At 38.4% G+C, this 22,252-nt stretch overlaps 2 long non-coding RNA genes across 3 annotated transcripts; one reads left to right on the top strand and one right to left on the bottom strand.

Annotated features, from left to right (window-relative positions):
* Positions 1-1,145: 1,145 nt before the first annotated feature.
* LOC138107248 (uncharacterized) lies at positions 1,146-11,281 on the top strand. 2 transcript variants are annotated; one of them, XR_011149348.1, is made up of 4 exons: positions 1,146-1,255; positions 2,731-2,784; positions 9,945-9,984; positions 10,864-11,281. It is a non-coding gene; the product is annotated as an uncharacterized lncRNA (long non-coding RNA). The 2 variants fall into 2 exon arrangements; XR_011149347.1 differs by lacking the exons at positions 9,945-9,984; positions 10,864-11,281 and adding an exon at positions 4,523-5,158.
* A 5,001-nt stretch (positions 11,282-16,282) lies between these two features.
* LOC138108180 (uncharacterized) lies at positions 16,283-17,077 on the bottom strand. The gene is made up of 3 exons (XR_011149895.1): positions 16,943-17,077; positions 16,749-16,817; positions 16,283-16,424 (listed from the first exon to the last, which is right to left on the bottom strand). It is a non-coding gene; the product is annotated as an uncharacterized lncRNA (long non-coding RNA).
* Between the last annotated feature and the right edge of the window lie 5,175 nt (positions 17,078-22,252).

The raw sequence follows: 22,252 nt of genomic DNA, 5'->3' as shown, positions 1-22,252 counted from the left end.
CTCTCAGATTTAATTTCAGAATTCAGAATCCAGATTTTGTTTCAGAATAAATGGAAGCTTCAATTTACAAAAAAACCTACTTTCTTAAAACAGGGGGGTTGTCCCAGACAACAGAAGCAATGAGGATCTGCTATCTACTTCTAGCTACTAAAGACTTAAAAACTTGAATTTAAACATCCAACAGTTATGAATATACTATTCTGACATATGGTCTCCAATGCAAAATATTTGGGGATTTTAGTGGGGTTTTAGTTCTTTATATGAGTACCATCTAGACATTTTGTCCCAATGTGGGATGAAAAATATTTCCAAATCTTGAAATTTTTCATGGAACTGAAATTAAGTTTGCCAGCTTGCACTAGTTAGCACAAAAGCCGTTTCAAAAGAAAGTACAACTATTTGATGTAAGCAGGGACAAGAACACAAATTTTAGAACACAAAGGGATAAAGTAAACTTCAGCTGTTGTTTCTAACAACAAACACATATTTCTGTAGTCACAGGGAGTGAGCCCAAGAGGCCTGGCTGCTGTTTGCATGCACTGAGCTCAGAAGTGCATTGGGATGCTTGGAAACACTCGTGTTGTGGGTTCACTGCACGGCGGAAGGAAGGAAGAAGCTCTGTGAAGGCTCATCTTACATCTCCAAAGTCACAATCATATAAAGTGGAAACCTTTGAGGTTTCTCAAACTCTGAGTGTGTAAAAGATATTTATCTATGGAAGCTGAACTGCTTGTTGAGTTTAAGGAGATTCTTGGGTCAACGCTGCACACAACTGAACTGTTGGAAACATTTGTACTTAGCAACTGTGCAGGCTGTTAATCTGTGAGCACTGCAGCAGTTGTACACTTTCTGTCTTCTGCAGCACACCTGGGCCAAGCTCCCATGCTAACACACAGCTTTGGCTCAGGAGAGTCAGATGATGCCTTTGCCAACACTCTAAGTGCTCTAAGAGGGCCTAATAGCCATGATCGGCATCACCTGGGGACTTCTCACAGATCCTCTGTCCATTGGCTCAGGAGCCCCATCTAAGCTGCCAGGTGATCTGGACTGGCTCTGGCTGATCCTCCTCCCTGCCTGGAGCTGTCAGATGACAGGTGTTTTTAACCACACAGTCCCCTTGTATTTTGTACACACCTGAAAGAATTCACTGTAAAGCTTGAAAATGGAAGTCTTGTAATTCATCGCACTATGAGCCTTTCAGGATGATTGTCAAGAAGCAGCTTACGTGTATATTGACATATTTGTGCTGATAAAGGTCAGTATGTCAAGAGCAACATTAATTGAATAACACAGCACCATGAGACTTCAGTAAAATCTGCCATGTTTTCTTCCTTTGTGGGCTCATGAACTCAGTTTCTTAGTAAGTCGGAGTATTCGCATCAGTCCTATAAACATCATTTGATATTGCTACTGCATCTGGTTATTAAAGCACATTACAAAATATTAATGACCAGCTTTTCCTTTCACCTAGTGAAACTGTTACTGCACATAGTACTACTTAGAAGATGACAAAAACTTTTTTTTTTTAAAGCAACCTTAGTAAATAGCTTTAAAGTTACTTTTCCTATCTGAGATCATGGGAATGGAACAAAGCCTATCTGCAGAAGAAAAAATAGGAAGCAAAATACTTGATGTTTTCAATTTCCCCCCAAAATCATTGAAAATAAGAAGTACTAATGATTGAAAATCACAATTCAAGTACTATTGTACCTGGTTATTTTTCAGTTCCTAGGTGCAATTGTACAATCATTACAGATAGAAAGACTGAAAGATAGAAATCTTGTGGCTCTGAAGCTATTTGCAAGTACCAGTGGGCATAAAGGATGACCTTCAATTTTTCTTCTGCACCAGTTATTTTTCCCATGAGCTATATAGCTTCAAGCTATAAAATGTAGTTCTAGGTGTACGTAGCTAAAATTTAGCACCTGCTTGTCAAATGTGAGAATGAAATTTTGCAGAAAAGCAACTTGTTAACTTAATAAAATATGGGGCAAGTATTAACAGCATGTGTCCTCTTCTGTTTCTGTTTACTTTAAATGGGCAACACTGGAGTTCAGTTAATACAAATATACTCCAGCTAACCTATGGTGGTAGGAAATAATTCTGCTTTACTGGCACTATTCGAAATGAGAGTTCTTATTGCATTATGGAAATGTGGGGAGTTAGCCTAACTTTGCTCACCAAAATCAGTAGACAGTTCCTCGAGAACAAAGAACCCCAAACACTACACAAAATTTTCTCTGAACGCCAGATTTAGGATGTAACTGGAGGCATTGTTCCCAGTGAAGCATGGGGCTGAAACGATAGGCTTTCTGCTAGAGCCTGGAAGGCTGAACAGGAGGCTGGAGCTGGCAAATGGACTTTGGCTCACCGTTCACCTGGCACAGTGTATGGGTTGTGGGCCTGCAGTTGAAGCCAAGATTCAGGTCTGATTGTGCCAGGTTTTGAATTAATGACAGTAAGGACTGAAGAACTATGTTTATCCTGGAAATTGCAAGGAACCTGGTGCTGATGCGAGAAGAAGCAGTGAAAGATTCATGGTAGATCATTTGGTATCTGGTGGTTGCCAGGCTGTAGATAGCTAAACTGAGTGTTATGCTTAGGATTTAGGGCAGAAGAGATGTAAGAGTTCGCTTTGTTTCACTGTGCAAGGTTTAAGTCTTTGTATCAGTTTTCCCATTTCCTTTTAATAAAATGCTTGAGAGTTGGTCTTTTTCTTTCCCCCAGTAGGACTGCATGAAGATCATGGGAGCAAATACATCACTACTGCAGCTTAGGAAACAGGTAAGAAAAAAGCTTCATAAACCTGCTTTACAGTTAAACAATGGATGAATTTACACCTGTAACCCATTTAAAAAAGAAGTTCGAGTTGACAAAACTGATAAGAAATATTTAACAAATAACTGCAGCAAGCAGGTTAGTACTGGATTGATTCACCACTGCACATTAGTCTTCAGTATCAGTGAAGAGCTAGTCCCACTTCATACTCAATATGTGCAGGGAAAAAGTCATTATGACTATTTTTAAGCTGAAAATATTTCATCTCTGGATTAAATCTGTAACATTATCCCCAAGGTACTAGTTTTCCTTGGTTTGCCCCAGAACAAGAAAGGAGGGGTAAAAAAAAAACAGCTTAAAACAAACCTAAACCCAGAGGAAAAAAAACAGGAAAATCAGCTTTCATCACCTTATAGAATATCTGCTAATTTCTCTCCGCAGTACAGTATAGATGTCTGTCATAGGACACTATGAAAGAGCAAAGTTTCTTTTAAAACTTTATTCTACTTTTCCATTTAGTGCATTTTGAAAGTAATAAGTGGAAATTAATATGATAATCACAAGGAAACAGGACACAAATTTATTCAGGAACTTGATCAACACACTTTTGTTCAGAAAATAATAATGCAGTACTTGAGGAGAAGGGTTGGCATTTAAACAAAAGCTGGATGAATATGAAACAATGTTTTAAATTTGCAAAAAGGTGACAATCCTTTTTGCTTGACTGCCACACATAGAAGTTGGAAATAAATTGCATTTTTAAACAAAAAGACATTGTCTTTTTTAGTTATTGCTCATACAGAACTCTAGGTACACAAGAACAGCGATATTGTTTTCTTAACTTAGACTATTTCCCACTTCTTTTGAAAAGGATCATTACTTTTATGATTTTTAGCTTCCATTCAGAATATAACACTCAGATAAATTCATTTGCTTTAAAAGAAGTATTTGCTTGCTTTTGGTTTTGGGTTTTTTTTTGAGGGGGGGAGGTTTGTTGTTTCTTTGTGGGGTTTGTAGGGGTTTTTTTTGTTATTTTTGGTTGGTTGGTTGGTTTGGTTTTTTCCATCATCCATTTCAGTACTGGATAGAGCTGTACAAAATTGTTATAAAGTAAAAAAAAAAATCCTGGTCTCATTCCCTTGAGAAAAGGAATGCATAGAGAATCCAAGATGACAACAACACTCTACAAACAGTAAATTTAAGCATATTGTATTCAGTTTCTGTTAAAAACTCTAGCAATTTTGAACAGAAACCACATAAGAAATGCTGGCTTAGCATTCTCCTTGCTCAAAAGGAAACTTGGTTCTTGACGGATTTTTGTGAACTCAGTTTACATCCCCATGTGTGTATTATGTGCCAAATGTGAAACACGAGGCTACTGCAAAACTGCTGAAAGGGACAGAGTTAAAAGCCTTTGTGTGATCCTCATAGGGGGAGTGAGAGTGAACTACAACCACCTAAATGTTCTCTCAGTGCTCTGAAGGATATCTTTACTAAGGAGATGTTACAAGGGTTCAGGTTAGACCTCCCTTCATCTCCCCAGTGCCACGTGAACATCAAAACCAGGACCAACTGCAAATTGCTCTTCCTCCTGTTAGTCCATTCTTGGATCTTTTCATTCCTCAGGGAGGTCCTGAGGTTCTCATAAACAATTTTCACATAGTTAAAACACCCACCTGGCTCACTTCTAGACCTTTCCTAGCCTCAGAGAAACCTACATGAATACTCTGATTTTTCCTTTCAGAAAACAATCACTCCTTTTCTGTTTCCTGAAGAAAGCTTGTGTTCTCCAGTCTCCACAATGCCATCCTCCACAAGGAAAAGTGAGAGAACATGTCTGAATATTTATGGACAGTAGAAGTGGTCCAGCACTACAAGAGAAAAAAATTCCTTTTTTTTTTTTTTGAAAATCCACTTTTCCTCAGCTTCTTTTCTCTGAAAAATGTATGTCTGCCCATTAACTTGTCAGTCTTTTGCAGAGTATGAACAGGGCAATCTAAGACAATCCCAGAATATCAGATCCTCTCTCTCTAGAGATAGACATTTACCCATACTCATTTAGAAGCTTCTTCCTCCAAATCTGGAACTCAAGTCACCAGTAGTAACAAAGCTATTTCAGTTCACTCGAGATTCCCACCAGATTCTTTATGATTTCTCAACCTCTATAACCACATGATGCTCTAAGAGGAGTCAGGACTTGCTAATCTTCCCATCCTTGGGGAATACAACATCTACTATTTCTCACCATGCAATCAAACAAGAGACCAGAAAAGACGTGAGAGAAAAGTAAGAATAAATTTATTTCAATACATTACAATGATTACATTATGAAGAATCCACTACTACATTTGGAGAAAAACATAAAGACAAATGACAAAAATACACGTAGTGTCCTTTGGACACAGTGTTCTGTTTGGAATGTCTCTTTGGTTAGTTGGCAGAACCAAGATGTGAAATTAGTGGAAAATATTTGCCATGATAGAAATTGTGACCCAGTTCTTGAAAGAGCTGCACTCCCAGGCACAGCTTTCTTGAGTAAGAGCTACTAATTGAAGAAATAGTAAGAAAACCCACCTGAGTGTAAATTCACCGTTGCCTATTTCCTGTAATCTTTAATCTTGGTAGTTATTTTAATAGAGAGAAAGTTCAACTTCTCTGCTAATGAAGTACAGTTGTTCCCTAAAAAGCAGCCTGTTGTTGGATTGTTCTAGAGAGGTTTAATACTTCAGTTATCAACAAAGAAACACATGGCTATAATGTGTGGCTTCTCTGTGTAAGCTGAGCATGACAGGTAATTTTGTAGAATTTGCACACACAAGCTCATTTCACTACATAATTTTGCTAAGTTGTATACTTTTGAGCTATTTAATCTACTTGAGCTATTTTATAATAATTGCATACTATTTCTGTTGGCTCTTTCTAACAACTACATGTGACCATGAATGAGAAAATGATGGAGGTAAGGTATAACTTTATTAGCTGTATCTTAATCACAGCTAGTCTTATTCCAAACATGACCATAGCAAAAAAGACAGTTTTAGATTTTGTACAAGAATTCTGTTATTCTGTACTTGTCAAGTATGTGGACCCCAAACCAAACTTGCTGCAAAGTTCATTCTACTCTTCTCTATCTCACCTCTACTTTCTCTAAGCTACCATGTAGAGCATTTCATCCTCTATACCAGGACAAAAAAGAAGGATAAAGAAAATCATTCTATCAGTCACAGGCTGAGAAAAAAACAACTCCCTCAGGCAGCTGGGCTCTTTTACTTCTCCCTTTCTGGCTTTGAGACCAATCCAGGCTCCTGAAGTGGCAAGGAATGAGCATGGCCTGTCTCCCGAGACACTGCAAGTACCACAGAGATAACCAAGATAAGCCTGACCTGGGACTAAGGATGCTCTTTCAAGCAGCGTGGGAAGACATTGGAACAGGCACCACAGTTTCAGCTGAAACCCAGAATTCATTAAAACACTATGTCAGTCAGCAGTGCAGATAACAACAGGTTAAACTCTTATCCCTCTCTGGTCTTGGACTAGCATGAGGTTTGTATGATTGAACACAAAGCCGACGAAATGTCTGACCAAATGTGAGAATACTACATACAAAACCAGTCTGACACAAGGACTCAAGACATCAATGCCTCTGTCATTCAAGTTGCCTTATATCACAGCTGAGTAGGACAGGGCAGAAAAACATAAGAAAAACTGAAATTCTTTAAAGTTTTTTAACTGGAAAGAGATAAATATGTAAAGATACAACTAAAGCAAGTTTAACAGAACAATTTTTTTCAGTGAACAATCCCCCCCCCCCATTTCTAATATAATTTTACATCTCTGTGTTACTAAAAAGACAATAAGCAGTGCATTTATTGAAAAAAGTCTGCTTTTATCTAATAGATTATTTTTATCAGAGGGAAACTGAAATCTGAAGCAAGCAAATGCCATCAGCTGCAAACAGCTTAAAGGATTATTATGTTCCACAGCATGTTTGGGTCACTGGAACAATGGCACGGACTAGAGGACAATTTAGTACACCTCTGTCTAAGAAACATGGTTATATTTTGAGTATACACTGATGTTTTGTTTTTTAAAGTGCAAAGAGGACTTTGAAATTGAAGTATCTTTAGCCATTTAGGGTCAGCAGCTAATTCACAAAAAACATGCAAAAAATAAATACATTTCTCTATTTTTATGTAAGCATATTTCCTTTTCAAGGCGCCTCTAAGAGATGAGGCCAGCTCTCTTACTCCTTAAAAAGGGTTTTGTGTAGCTGCAGTGCAGTGGTTACAAGGAGGCAAAACATACCTTTGGAGTTCTTTTCCCAGCATTTTTAGACTGTCTATGAATTAGTATAAATGATAATAGGATTCAGCCACCTTGAAAATATCTCAGCATTCAGACCTTTTTTTGTGTAAAAGAAATATTAGCATTTAATATTACAATTAACTTAAGACTAGAACGGTGATTCAGCTTTATGTAAAAAATTGAAGCTTTTTAAGAAGTTAACATGTAAAAGACTAATTCTGTAAAACAAGCAAGAAAGACTCTCAGTTTACTTGAACCAGCAGAATTTGACCCAAATTATTATCTGCCTCTAACATGGATCTTGTGTTGCTGAAGTGTATGAAAAGAATTTCCAAATCAGCAACCCACAACTATAATTTGTCAGTATGTGGCTTCATATCAGAGGTTGCAATGAAATGTTTGTTTTTATTCTGAGAAATATGGATGTCTCCCACAAAACTCAGAACTGCGCATTAATATAAACTTGGAGTAAAATAATCAAAAGGGGCAAACTTACTAGTGCCAGAAAATGAAACAAAACAGAAAATCTGAAGAAATTTTCTTAGACATATTACTCTTAAACTTCATAATATTTAGTAGTTGAAAGCTATTACAATTGCATTAAATCATCTAATTTGATCTTACCTATGGAGGTAAGGGGCCGTTAGATTTTACCCAGGTACCTGTACATAAATCTGTTCATAAAATATTTCCATTCTCAGATGACTGAAGTGTATGTCCCAAGCATAGACAAGGGTTTGGCTCTCAGTAGTGACAGACACTAACTAAGCCAAGATGAATGATATCAGCAGGCAAACCATACCAGTAACTGCTGAAGGAAGCAAAAGTTCTTGTCTACCCAGAGACAAAACTCTTTCCCAGTTCTGAAAGTATTAGTATGAGCCTAGTAAGCATCTCAGCCTTGAAAGTACCTCAGCACAACTTTATTTCTCATAAAGAGAATTAGTCCTACCTTGTAACTCTTCTGCAGTTCTGCTTTTGTGATCCTCCTTTGAACCACCTTGAGGAACTTCAAGGCTGAGCAAGGACAAATATAAAAGCATAGGGAAAAGATTAAAGGCATTGTTTGGAAATTACCTAACCATGGGTTTAGCAGCAGCTCCTATTAAAAAAGAAAACCAAATCATGGAATGAATAATCAAACCACTGCATGACTGAAACAGCACTCATCATATTTGTGTTGAAAATAAATTGGGCCAGATCATAGTTTCTTTCTGTGCAAAGAGTAACATGCATTGAGAGGGTAACACTTTGTGCATAAGGAAGAGACAGCAGATGCCATATATCCATCTTCCATAGAGTTTTTGACACTTTTTCACATACCCCTAGTTTGCTTATGCAAATGTTACCTACTCTAGAGGAAATATGCACATTGGAGGTATAAAACCGGTGGAAAACCTATCTAGAAGTAGCTATCATTAATTCAGTACCAATGTGACATTTGCAGGAGTATGCCCTGGGGCTGATACTGTTTGATGCATTAGTTCTTGAAGTGGGTTGTAAAGTAAAGAGGAAGCTTTTTAACCTGGCAGTTACACCAGCCTGTGAGGAACTGCAAGTGTTTGGGGCAGGCGGGCTGTAATTCAAAGTGATCTTGACAAACAGGAAATAAATCTGAAAAAGTAGACTGCAATTCAGTAAGGACATGCACAAGATGTAGATGCAGAGCAACAAGCATGCATACAAGTTGGGGAATGTTTAGCTGGCAGCTGTGCTGAAAGGGATCTGAAACTACAGGATCGACATGCTGTTAATGAGTCAACAGTATCAACGCCATTGGGAAAAAGCACACATGACTACCATGCAGGAGATTGATAAAGTCGTTATTTTATCTTTTTCAACTCTAAGCACTTACCTGCAATACTGTGTCTAATTCAGGTACATTTTAAGAGAGATTGGACAAATTCCAGAGTCTAACAAAAAACAACATGCATGGCTGAAGTCTCTAACACATCATATCTGGGGATAGACTGAAAGCACTGAGATTATTCAGGCTGAAGAAGACACCAAGGGGAAAAATCGTTTTAGTGTTCAAATTCTGAAGAATGCTCCTCCTGACTGACACATAGAGGAAGGCAATAATCTACTCTCTTTGCAGGTAATAGGAGTAATATGCACATGCATGGCAGCAAAAAAGGCATTATTAGATCAGACAGAGATGCAATTGTCCCACTCTACTCAGCACTTGACAGGCCACACCTGCAGTACAGTTCTGATCCCAACAAAAAAAGATACAGACAGCCCAGAGAGGGTCCAAAGAAGGACCACAAAGATGATCAAAGACTGAGGGAGTTAGGTCTTCTCTCCCTGAAGAAAAGAGGGCTCGGAGGGACCTCATCACAATATCACAGTACTTGAAGGGTGTCTACAAGGAGGCCAGAGGCTTTCTCATCACAAAGAGCTACATGGAAAAGACAAAGGGCAATCAGTACTGGTTGCACGGGGAGAAGTTTCATCTCTATATGAAACAGAAATTGTGAAAGCAGTCAATCGTTGGAGCAGCCTCCCCAGGGACATGGTAGAGGCCCCATCACTGGAGGTTTTCAAGACGTGGCTGGACAGATATGCCCATCTAGGTAGGCTCCCTTTCACATGAAAATTGGACCAGATTATCTTTTGAGGTCTTTTCCAACACATATTGTTCTATGAACTTTTTCAGATCACAAGTAAAAACACAGCTGGAAACAGTGGGTGAAGAAGCTGTGTAAACTCCAACTCTGGAAGATTTTTAAGAACAGCCTGTGATAATACATGTATGATTTGCCTTGCCTTAGAGAGGCCAAAGGAACTGCAGGTCGCTTCAGAGTCCTGTGTTCTATGATTCTGGGGCAAGCATAACACACAGATTTCTCTCCCCACAGCTCATTTGATTAGTACCAATTGCTGCAACTACTACAAGTGGTAAGTAGAACTAATACAATGAGCTAGGCTGGGAAGGGCAGGCTCTACCAGCTTATTAAAAAAGAAATAAGTTTTGGTAGTGCAAAAAAAAAGATGAGAGCTATGTAACATCAAAATGACATAATAATGCAAAGTACAGTAAAAAGCATAGTGAGAACTCTAAGTAATTTCATAACCATTCACTAGTAAGTGGACTTATATATGTATATAATAATGAGGATTCAAGTGTGCTCCAGCTTTATCCAATAATGCAGAGAAGTGAGCTGCAGTGGGGAAATAGACAACCAAAACCATTTAGAGAAGGTGATTCAATAAGCTATACATGAAAGCTTGACAGCGTTGGGGTAATACAAAAATAATCTTTAATTCTTTGAGGATGTGTGGGCCTGAGTAAGAGAAATGATCAAGAGACCAGAGATCTACCATGTAAAAGTAGAATAATTGAACTAAGAGCTGAAATGGAGAATGATAGAAAATTACTGTATTTGATAGATAGAGCCAGTCTACCTATGATGTAAGGAAAAGACTGCTAGTAATATGACCTTAGCCATGAAACAGTTTGCAAAATCATACAAACACCTAGCAAGAAACCTTGCTTATCAAAATACCAAAGAGATAGGTAAAAGTATCTAATAAGTATTTCAGGAGTAAATCAATTAACCTTGATCCTGCTATTTTCCAATATATTGGTATTACGTAATACATTTTCCATTTGAGTGATTTATGTACCTGCATCTGAGATCTTTGTCCCTGATGTGGTCAGGTTGCTATGCCCTCACTTTAAAAAGCCTTTTTGCAGTGACAAGAAACCAGTAGCAAAACACATGAGTATTAAATTCTGCATCCTGAAGTGAATAACTGATCTCTATTCTCTTGCAGCAACAAGAAGGAGTAGCTGCCTTTAGATTACCTGGCTAAACAGCAAGAAGATATAGAGAGGCTGTAAGAAGTTGTATCAGGAAAGAAAAAATGTAACAAACACAGAAAAAAGAGGCAATACTATGTTAAGTACAAATTCTGTTTGTGTTCCAAGAGTAAACAGAGAAACCCTGACAGAAACATCCAACAGAAGGAAAAGAAGGATCAAGGACAATTCCTAGATTTCTGCTTTCAGAAACAAAATAACTAAGTTAATAAATGGAGAATAAAATGAGAAACAGAGAAAAGAAAAACTCTTTGCCAATATTTTTTTTATAAATGAAGTCATGCCTGTACTCAGAAGGTAACAGAATCAAGACAGGCATGTAAGTAGAAGTTAGAAAATGTAGAATTGATAAAATGTACATAGAAACAATAGCTAAAATAGATACTCATTATGAATCGTGACAGGGTAAAGATATATTAAAAACCCCTGACAAGATGGGATTCTTAAAGATCTCTAGAGATGGCAATAGAAGGTTGTAAGGTTAGTCAGCACTGAAAACTGAACAGTAGAAAAGTATCTTCAGTCAATTTCTCATCTCTTGCTCAACAGAACAGGCAGAACAAAGACTTAGATGTTGTCTGCGCTGTGTATCTGAACTGCAGGATTTTTAAAAAACTACAAGCATCTTTACAAGTAATTTGTGTTCTTGCTGTGCACAGTAGTTAAGGAGAAACATTTCATGAAAAATAGTGTTCTGTTCATTTTGCTTTCAATCATCAAACCATTTAGATGTTTAATTAGTAATTCACTAAGTTTCATTTTGAGTTCATATTACTCAGAAATTAATCTGAATGTCAACTTACACTGACTTCTAAAGCATCTTTATAAACCTCATATGTAAGTTTGACAGAACAGTACATTTAAGTAAGACAAATTAAAGCTGAAGTTTTCATTTTTGCTGGGCAGATACCAAAACTGACTATAGCACAGTACCAGCACATCAATCTAGCAGAGGCAGAATTACCACATAACTCAGTGCCCCTCACTGCAGAAATAAACTGCATGTTAGGTTGAATGCAGAATTTCAGTACAAAACTAAGATGAGATTTTTCTTGTCATTTGGTCCCTATCAAAATTTATTCCATCTTTCTTGGAGACTGAATAAATTTTAAAAGTTACTGCAAGCTATCTTTCCTTTGACTGCTATGTCGACATGCTCAAGCACGAAGTGCTCTCTATAAAAACCAGCCCCATCTTATGCATCGGCCAAGTGCAACACATTCAAGTGGATCACCTTGAGTCCACCTAGAAAGGACTTGGATTTCAGTACAAGTCCAAAACTGTGTTGCCCCTTGGCTAATCACAAAAGGATTAAAAACTTTAATGGCTTTGATATAAAAACATAAATTTTCACAAAACAGTAACGTTTTTGATAAATAAGGCTTGAAAATTTGTCATGAAGGCAAACAAATTTACACTGGTTCACTTACCTCTCAGATACCTTCAGTGAAGGTCTAGCAAGATTCCACAACAGATTTATTAGAAACAGGTAACAGAAAGGATTCACAACCATATTTGCAATAGAACTATGAAAGCATTTCCCAAGTTTAAAAATGGCCACTCTCTTGCTGACAATAGTGATTCTTACTCAAGAAAGCAGTGGAAGAATGGAAAGAACTGAACATTAATAAAATACTGAAGAATAAACAAATAATGTTATAAACAAATAAACAATAATGTTTAAAAAAATAGGCTTGAAGACTGGAAAAAAAAAGAGTTATGAGAACCTACCAAAGGACTACAAACTAAAGTCTCCAAACCTATTTCATAAAAAACCCCAATCCTTTAAAAAAAAGATACCAGATGAACCACATCAACAATTACATTCTGAAATAAAACAAGTACATTTTAAAGAATAAATTACTTCTCTGAAAAAAAAAAAAAAAAAAAAAAAAGATGGTGGGAATTAGTCTACAAATAAAATACTACTAACCATAGGATACAATAGGGATATTCAGGAGATTTATTACTCTTTATTAAAGTTTATTGTATAGCTAATAGACAGCACAAAAGGAAAACAATTTAATTAAAACATATGCAAAGATGCACTAACCAAACAAGGGAAACAATGGTATTTTGAAAAGTTAAAAAGCAACACTGCTGCACTTAGTTACAGACATATTCGATCTCCAATATCCAGTGTTTTCAGAACTCTTCAGAAAAATTAGACTTAACGACATGTGCTGTTACACTGCCATCCTGTGGCAAAGTACCCGAAGTTTTCTGGGAACATAAGAGTTCTCCATATGATAACCTCCTTTCGAAAGGACTTAGCATTCTATTTCTGAAGACAGGAAAATATCAGTAGAGATTTAGCTATACCTCAGGAAATGCTGCTCAAGAAGCACTGACTTCAGTGAAAACAAAATAAAATTCTCCTTCAGAGGGTCCATGACCTCATTGTCTGGACACAAAATTTGAACCCATGGCTTCTCAAACCTGGTTTTCTGGCACTGAAATAAAATGAGATTACTTTATTTTCCTCATGTTGCAAAATAAACATATATTCTGGTATTTTGAAAATATTTGTACACAATCTGAGATACAAGGGAGTGTTCATGGGACTCTCCTAGTAACTTCAGCCAATTTAAAATGAAAAATAAAATTATTTATTAAAAATTCAGGAGTCTTACATTTCCTGTTAATATCAGATCCTAGGATTGTGCCACTTTGTAGTTCCAGCCTTGCTTCAAGTCTCTGCATTAATAAGATGACTAAGACTTGATTTCGTTTAAACATTTCAAAATCTGAACTGGAAGTATGTTCAAATAGGGGGAAAAAAGAAAAGTAGGTTTCTTTAAATGTTTTGCTGAATTTTAATATAAGAATTTTTTGTATCTGGTCTACAAGTAAAAACTGTGGTATAAGTTTTCTGCATTACAGAATTTTAGTTTTGTGAGAAGAATCTCTCCCAAGAAGGTGATAAAACACAAGAAAAAGAAAACCCATGGTCAAAATTGGTCTTGAACCTACTCTGGGAAACACACTGAGATGGTAGCTATGGCTCAACAAAGTCAGTGAGGATAAAGGGCATTCTTAAACACATGCAAAACTGTTTTCTGAGAAAGGACTGCTTACATGCCCTCCTGAACTAAGGACACTCACTTCAGGAGTAGGAAATAAGTCAAGGATTGAACTAACATGGAAATCTTCTCCGTTCAAAGACTTTCAGATCTCTGAGAAGCTGCCACAGACATTTAGATTGCCCAAAAACCACATACAGACATTTCTACTGCCAATATCCACATATTTGGGGCACATCAGCTTTCCAGCATAGTTAGTCCTCACGACTTGCTTTCAAAGTACTAGAAATCTAGAACACAAGACACAATAATCTCAGGATGCAGAACATGTTGCACAACTGGTCTCTAATTATTAAAGAAATTAGTGATTGACTTTTTGATGCCTCTTTTTCTTATCAATATCATATATTTTAAATTCTTCTTTTGGTATCCCCATAAATTTCTCAAGCTTCAACTTATGTCAATCAATCAGATCATTTGCTCAGAATACCAAATACCAGAAACTCGATTATATTTTGCTATCATGAGAAAATAACCCACTGATCAGTTAAACAATTCTGCCGAAATAGCACTGTATCATTAACGCTCTTCAGTTATCCAACCCCAAATCTTGTTTCTACTTTCTATACTCAAGTGACACCTAGAGGCTGTCCCTGCATGTGACAGATTTTACCTTTTGTTGAAAGTTAGGCTGACAAAAGCTTTGATCCATTGTTCATCATTCTAGAATTCCTGCAGGATTTTCAGAATATATCTGATATCTACAAACTTTTTACCTGTACACTACAATATACCATCTTTGTCCATGTTCCTTTCCACGTATACCAAATGTAAGATAATGGGAAGCCCCTGAAACTGAAAGATCAGGTGAACACAGTGAGCATGTGCTTTGGAATCCATTGAAATTCTCCATGCACCCATAATTACTGTTCTCTCTTTTTCAAAAGCCTTGCTTTTCTCCTTCTAGCAAAATAGGAATTGCAAATTTGTTTCTGCTTTTGGGCAGGATGTGTTGTATTTGGAGTATGCTTTCTTTTCTTTGGTCTGTTCCACAAACATCAAAGTACAGACAAAACTCATCCTATTATTTTGGGGGTGTAAAGGTTCCCAGGCTGGATTCCTTAGCTGCTCCTGACATCCACTGCCTTTGCAATAATGAGTAAAGTCCAAATATTGTAAAAAAAATTTCACTGTCAGGAAACAGAACAAAATAGATTTGTGACACTGAGACTGAAATACGTATTGCCTTATCTTTAGCTGTAATGAAAGTGTGATTATCAACCTCAGGAACTGCTTAACGTCAGCAGATCATATTATGCACTACGGGAAATACATCAGAGGAACTGTAAGACATAGGACCTCATAAGAAGTAATATAGGGCAAAAAAGTCTTCTTTAGATCAGCATGTCAAACCTTGGCTTACAGTAGCTTTCTATATGGAACATTCTTAACTTCAGAGTAGTGATTTTTAACTGTCCCTTTATCTGAACAATTTCCATATCACACCTAAACTGTCACACAATCAAAGGTCAGTATTTTTTGTAAATTATCTCTTAGTGACGGGTATCAGCTATGGCTGTTACTAAGAAGGTAGCAAATGCATCATATTAAAATCCCCAAAAGTTCTCATCAGCAAAAGCAGGTAAAAGAGAAAGCACGACGGAGTTCATAGGCAAGGTTCACTCTACTGGTTACTAGGTGGTAAAAGCACATGGAGAAAAAGCAAACTGAAATCTGAAACCTGAAATCAATCAGTACAAAAGTGAACTCAACCCAAACATTATCTATGCGGAGACAGGGGGAAGGGTAAGGATAGGGAACAGTGAGGATTAAAGGGAATAAGGGAGACCCTCCTGTCGAGTCACAGGGTTCAAAGTGGACTCCCTTGCCAAACTTTGCCCCAGACTCGACCAAAGAGGGTGTAAAAGGTACCTACATGTGAATGCAAAGCAAAGCAAAGCAAAGCAAATGACCTATCCTGGCCCAGGCTCCTGGAGGCTTGGCCTAGTCCAGTCCAGGCACAGGGGATTTTGGAATGGGATGGGTGGGGACAGGACAGGTGTGACCAGGACAGAGGGCCCGAGGCCTCATTACTCACCTCAGCAGGGAAGGCATGATCAGACCTGAGCCTTCCTCTTGGCCTTTCCTGAGTGCTGCTGCCCTTGCATTGCCAGGCAGTACTCAGGACTAAAGGCAAAAATAAACCCACTGGCCTGCTGTCCCTCAGAATTAAAAAAACAAAAGCTTAGGTGCTTGACTATAGTGAAATAAGACGACTCTAACTCCCCACATGACTGAGGAGTGTCTTAATGCAAGTATTACGTAAATTAATGATGTCTTCAGTCCAAAATCTTTGTCATGCCTTTATTCTGAGGGAGAACATAGAAAATGGATGAACAAATTTTCTGGCCAAACTAGGAACAAAATGTTTTCCGAAGGCAAAGGAGGAGATGAATGTGCCCAGGATGGGAGCTTGTACTGTGTTGAAATGCCTATATTTTAAAGGTACAAGTAAAGCAAATAAATAATGAGGATCAGTTCCAGAAATCCACTGAGGTGATTTATATATACAACAACCAGCTTAGAGTTTAGTCCTTGCTGAGCTATGTTTGGCTGCAAGGCCATCTTGAAAGCTGAAGTAAGAGTTGGATGTTGTTTTTGCTAGCCTAAGAGGGAAGCCCAGAAACCCTGAATGCTTTTGTTTCATGTCTATGCTTTGTCCTGCCTTGAAAATACCCAAATGTTAGGGTATTTGCAGAACTAAACTTGATATTGTGCCATTTTTAAATTTCAGAGTAAAATTCTCTCCAACTTACTGAGCAGACTCATATTTCATCCTCCACAAGCATCTGAAACAGCTCTTCTATCTGGAATGTATGCATTTCCTATAAGGGGCAAAAAAGGTCTCTTATCAGTACACAGTTTTGAGTTGGAGTCAACAAATTAAAAAGAAGAAAGCTGTTCACAAGATATAAGAGGTTTCCCTTGGCAGCAGATCTTTTCATTTAACCTTTTTGGTTTTATACAGTGCTTCTGTTCACACAGATGCGTGGAGACCCACAGATGGTCATGGTGCTGTTGAAATACCCTGCTGTCTTGGCTGCCATCCCCTGTGCTTTGGGACCCAGTCACAGGGCTCTGGTAAATTCTCTGCAACCCTTTGCTCTCCAGTCTGTCGAGGCACTCCTACACTTCCGCAGGAGAGACTTACCCTGACTTACTGCAGCTGGTTCCCTTAATGGCTTACACCAAAGACATGGGAGTTACAACCTGGGAAATCATGGTTTGAACTGTAATTACCTACTTTGGGGCAGCTGCCTGAGGGAGTTTTCTCTGCCCTGTTTTTTTCCTTGTAGTGCCTCAGCAATGCGAAGAAAGTTCCTCCAAGAAAGAGGCAGAAGATCTCATATTTGACACTAAAGAAAAGATGTGCAATGGTCACTAGCTACAGAGCAGCGGGTAAGCCCTGACAGTTAGTTTACCACAAGTAACTTGTTCTTGAGCCCCTATCTTCAGTTTAAGTTATCTTTACTGCAGGAAAAGAGCATCCTCACAGAGCAATAGCCAGAAACAGGCATTTTACTTTGCATTCACATCCTCCCTTACTTTCTTTTTGTAGACAACACCTGAAGCTTGTTGTTCAGCTTTGCCAAGAAAAATTCTTTGTTTCTGTTCATGACATTAGCTTTTCTGGTAGTGTCGTTGTAGAAGTGAGGGGGGTAGATAAGCTTTCAGGAAAAGGCTTACAGCTAACTGCCATAAGGGCAGCATGAAGAATGAAATCTCTTCCTCTAAGAATTATTAAGAACTGTGATCCCTCAACCCTGCTGCCTCATTTCCTAGAAAACATACATCATGTCCAACAGATAATACAGTCTTTGTACATTGCTGACTTCAGCCCACTTTTCTACTGATGCTGGCAGTCTCACCAGTGCATGTGTTAGGAGTGTTGCTTCAAATAGTTTTCAATGTTTTAAGTTTGGCTTTTGACTGTCTCTTCTGCACCATGCTTCATATTCTGAGAGCCAAGAAGCAGCTCTGAGTGATATCCTTGGAAGAATAAGGCCCATGTTCTGGAGCTCACAGCCACAAAACTTTGGTATGAAGTTCATGCAGCTGGAAAGAGATGATTCCATCAGCTTTCCTAGGGATCCTCTTTTCCACTGGGCTTCACACACACATTTCTTCTGACTAGATTGCAGGCCCTATTGGGGCTTCTCCCTTGCTTGCAAAGCACCTGGCAGGGTACAAGCCTTCATCAGCAGAGAAGAAAAATCACCTAAAGGCCTGACCCAGAGAGACACCAAGTGCTTGAACACTGTGATTCAATGAGAATCTCCAGATGAGAGGGCGAAAGCTAGATAAGATCCAGGCCTGGATGACTAACAGGCTGAATGTCCAAGTGCCCTGCTCGGCAGGTTGGTAAATCCTAGCCTGCAGGGGAGCAAAGCCTGTGGGCCTGCACTGCCCCACAAAGTCTTCACTTTCCACCCAGACAGTCATCCTGCTGCTGAGATCCTAAAGGCCTACTTGCTTCCTGTGACTTGTTTGATGAGCATATGGCTAATCTCTTTCCCTTAAAGCCTCATCATAAACAACCATTCAAAATACTGGGAATAAAACAAATGCTCCACAAAGTGGAGCATTGGAGGAGCTGTTTGCTAAAGCCTTCATTCACTGCAACTTTCCAGGGTCTTCCCAGGACAGCTGCAGTGCTCACAGATTTGTATGCAAATAGCTGATTCAAAATCAGTGCCTTAGAAGGAAAACATTTTAACAAGCAATGAAAAGCAGAACATAGCTCCTTAAACACTTGTATGAAGGCCTATTGCAGCTCCTTAGCAAAGTCCTGAAGCTCTGGTGTGGGTACAGGACACTTTTCCAGCCTGTGGATGGGTCGGCCACACTCTCAGGATAACCCATGAAGGCCCTGTTCACCAAGTCCGACCCAGTGATACCTTGCAGAGTCCAGTCCCATGAGTGGAAAGGTGCCCCAAAAGGCACTGTGGAGCAGTTGCAGGTGAAACAGTGAGCTTAGCTGTCCCAGTTATTGTCATCTCTTAAACCATCACAAATAGTGGTCTGATAATGCCAAAGACACTCTTAGGCTTTTAAAATATGAAGTACTGAATCTGCATGCATGTCAGTCAAGATGTCCAAGTGGGAAGTGACTTATGCCAATCAGCATTTATACCCTGTCATCAGTGAACAGAAAACACAAGCATTTACTGTTCTCCATTAATCAGCACCATATATTTGGTTTATCAATATTTATTTATTTATGCCCAATAGGACATAAAATATGAATGCTGCAAAGTTCAGAAAATTCCTGCATGAGTCTCAGCTCAGCCTCATCTGCAATCAACAGCGTGTCAGGAAATCACAGTATCAGGCTAAGATAGCAGAAATGAGCTTATTTTGGTTTCCACCAGACTGGTGCATTACAGACATACCAGAAAGATGAAAGGAATTCTAAAGAAACATGTTTCCTTCTCGTTCTCACTGAGTTTGCTACTCCACAGATTGAACAAGAGCTTTCAGTGTCTTATAATGTCAAGACTATTTTCACAAAAGAAGTGAGGAGGGGCAGGTGCCACATATTCTTACATCCTCAATCTTTTTTAACTTGTTTTTTTAGTTTCACGCTATGGTTGTTCTACGAAATGGACATCAGAGAAGTAACAGCTAAAGGCCTGAATGTTTTAGATGCAAGGTTGCCTTGAAAGTGATCTAGCAGGAGGACATTTGAAAAAAAGCTGTCTCCTTCAGCACAATGACATGAAAGCCTGTGGGCTTTACAGTTAAAAACTATCGCTGTCACATACCCTGCACTGGAAAGACATGAGAGAGATACTGAGAGCACTTCCACAACCTTAGCAACAGTTCTGATCCTTTCCAGAGCAAAACAAAGTACTCTTTATTTCGCTCAGCTTGACAGGTACCAACACTTTGGTATGACACTTTGACAGATGAGATTTTTCCCACTCACATTAGAATCATAGAATCAGAAAATGGTTTGGGTTGGAAGGGACATTTAAAGGTCATCTAGTCCAACCCTCCTGCGATGAGCAGGTACATCATCACCTACACCAGGTTGCTCAGAGCCCCATCCAGCCTGGCCTTGAACACTTCCAGGGACGGAGCATCTACAACCTCTCTGAGCAATCTGTTCCAGTGTTTTGCCATTCTCATAGTAAAAAATTTCTTCCTTAAACCTAGTCTCAAACTACTCTCTTTCGGTTTAAAAGCATTACCCCTTGTTCTATCACAACAGACCCTGATTTTCAGTCTGTCCCTATCTGTCTTATAAGCCCCCTTTAGCTTCTCTTCCCCCACAAACATGGACTGGCACAGGATGAAAAGAAGTTGCTTTATTTTCTTCCTTGAATTTTCATTCCAATGTTATTAGGACAGTAACTGTTCAAGTCACCAGTTTCCTCATGTTTTCTGTTCCTCCAGGAAATCTTACCAGAACAATAAGGTTAAGTTGAATACTTAAATGCCGGGGCCACGCTACCACTGGAAATGGTAGTATGTGAAGAAATATGCTTCAAATTTAACTAATTTTATCTTTGTCCTGAACACAACATTGGAAGCTCACTGCTTGTTTTTGGAAAACTACATTTAACAAAAACATTCCACCTCCTCTAAATACCCTTCTCTGTTAATTCTATAGCTCAGACAGTAATCAAAATAATAAATTTTCAGTCTGTGACGCATACTAAAAATCTGAGGATCGAGTGTAGCTGATGATACATGACAGGAAAATTGTTAGGCTAGTAACTATTAGGATTTGCCTTTCAAAAAACTAGAAAGCAGATTCAATTTCTTTTAATGCTTTATGAAAAGAACGTTACTTACATGCTACTCAAACATGAGGAAACACAAAACTTGTTTGCCTGTGCCATCATGATGTCTGCTCTGCTGTGCGCTGTGGTCATGTTTAATTCCAATTCTCTGGGCTTTACACGTGTGCTCAGCCATGCATGTACCAAATCCCACAGCCTGCAGGTTATTACCCCTTAGCTTCTGCACAGATTGTAATGACTTCTGGCTCAGAATATAAAACATGTAGGTTTCTTAGCAAAGGCCACTTAAGATATTTTCACATCCCATTCTTTATTCCCAGTCTGTCTATAGCAGCTCCCCGCTCAGTTATGACAGTGCCCTGTATAGTCAAGCTGTAAACCTGATGGGAGAAGAGAAACATTAAATATAACCTCAGGGCTTTGTAGGATGTTTACAAACCCTAACTTTGCAAATTTAATCTTAACTTCACTTCAGCAATGTGATTTACATTGCGGCCCCACAAGCACTGATATCAGCATTACCTGCGAGGCATTGGACTCTGAGAGCTTCTAAGCCAGCTGTCCAGCAGAAAAAAACATGGGGCAACCATGCCTCTCTTGAACTTGAGTAAATCCTGTTGTAATTTACCTGCTTAAAAACCCTAATTTCACATGTATCACCTGAAAATGGATTTATTTTTTTGCAACTTACAAGAAGTTTGAACTGTCATTCATCCATGATCAGAGTATCAATTATTTGGACTAAAGTTCTTTTTCACAAAAAACAAGGAGTCTGCACAGAAATATATGAGGTGGACTATTCCAGCTGTTTGATGTGGGTTTCAAAGTAAATTCCAGTTTGTAGCAGAAACTATTCTGGTACATGTTTACAAGGGGAAGTCCAACATATTTGGTGATTTTTGCAATACAAACTAATTACCAAGTTGGTATGAAAATGAGAAAGAAAAACAGTTAAGTTCTGAACCCAAGAAAAATGTTATTCTAGTTCTACTTTTAGAGCAGTCAGAAGCTTTCAGGTGTGTCAGCATCCTTACACATTTCTTCATGATAGCATAGAATGATGGCTCAGTTTCAAAAGGCAACAAAGAATACACTGAACTCTATTACATTCACAAGGGTTTTTTTCCAAATCAAGTATGATTGATTTGGAAAGATTGATTCAAAGAGATGAATATAGAAGGAAAATGGCAAATAGACACGGAATAAAGGGACATTAATGGAATTTTCAAACAAGATTGTCTAACTTGCAGCAATGTGCCACACTTTAATCCATTTTTAAAGTAATTAAGTTCTTTGGGGCAATTAAGCTAGCACTAGGGCAGTAGAAAGTGGATAGAGCGTGCATTTATGGATGTATTATAACAACAGGACTAAAATGAAATACTGCATGATTAAATTCTAACGACCAAGAAACAACCCCTTTGTGTACCATGAAACCAAATGCTTCTTGTGGGGGGGAAGGGGAAAGATGATGTTTGTGGGGGTTTTTTTCATTCTACTACAACAAATCT

The sequence above is a fragment of the Aphelocoma coerulescens genome, chromosome 3, assembly GCF_041296385.1.
Source record: "Aphelocoma coerulescens isolate FSJ_1873_10779 chromosome 3, UR_Acoe_1.0, whole genome shotgun sequence".
In the NCBI taxonomy this organism is placed as follows: domain Eukaryota; kingdom Metazoa; phylum Chordata; class Aves; order Passeriformes; family Corvidae; genus Aphelocoma; species Aphelocoma coerulescens.
This window is presented reverse-complemented; position numbering and strand designations above follow the sequence as displayed.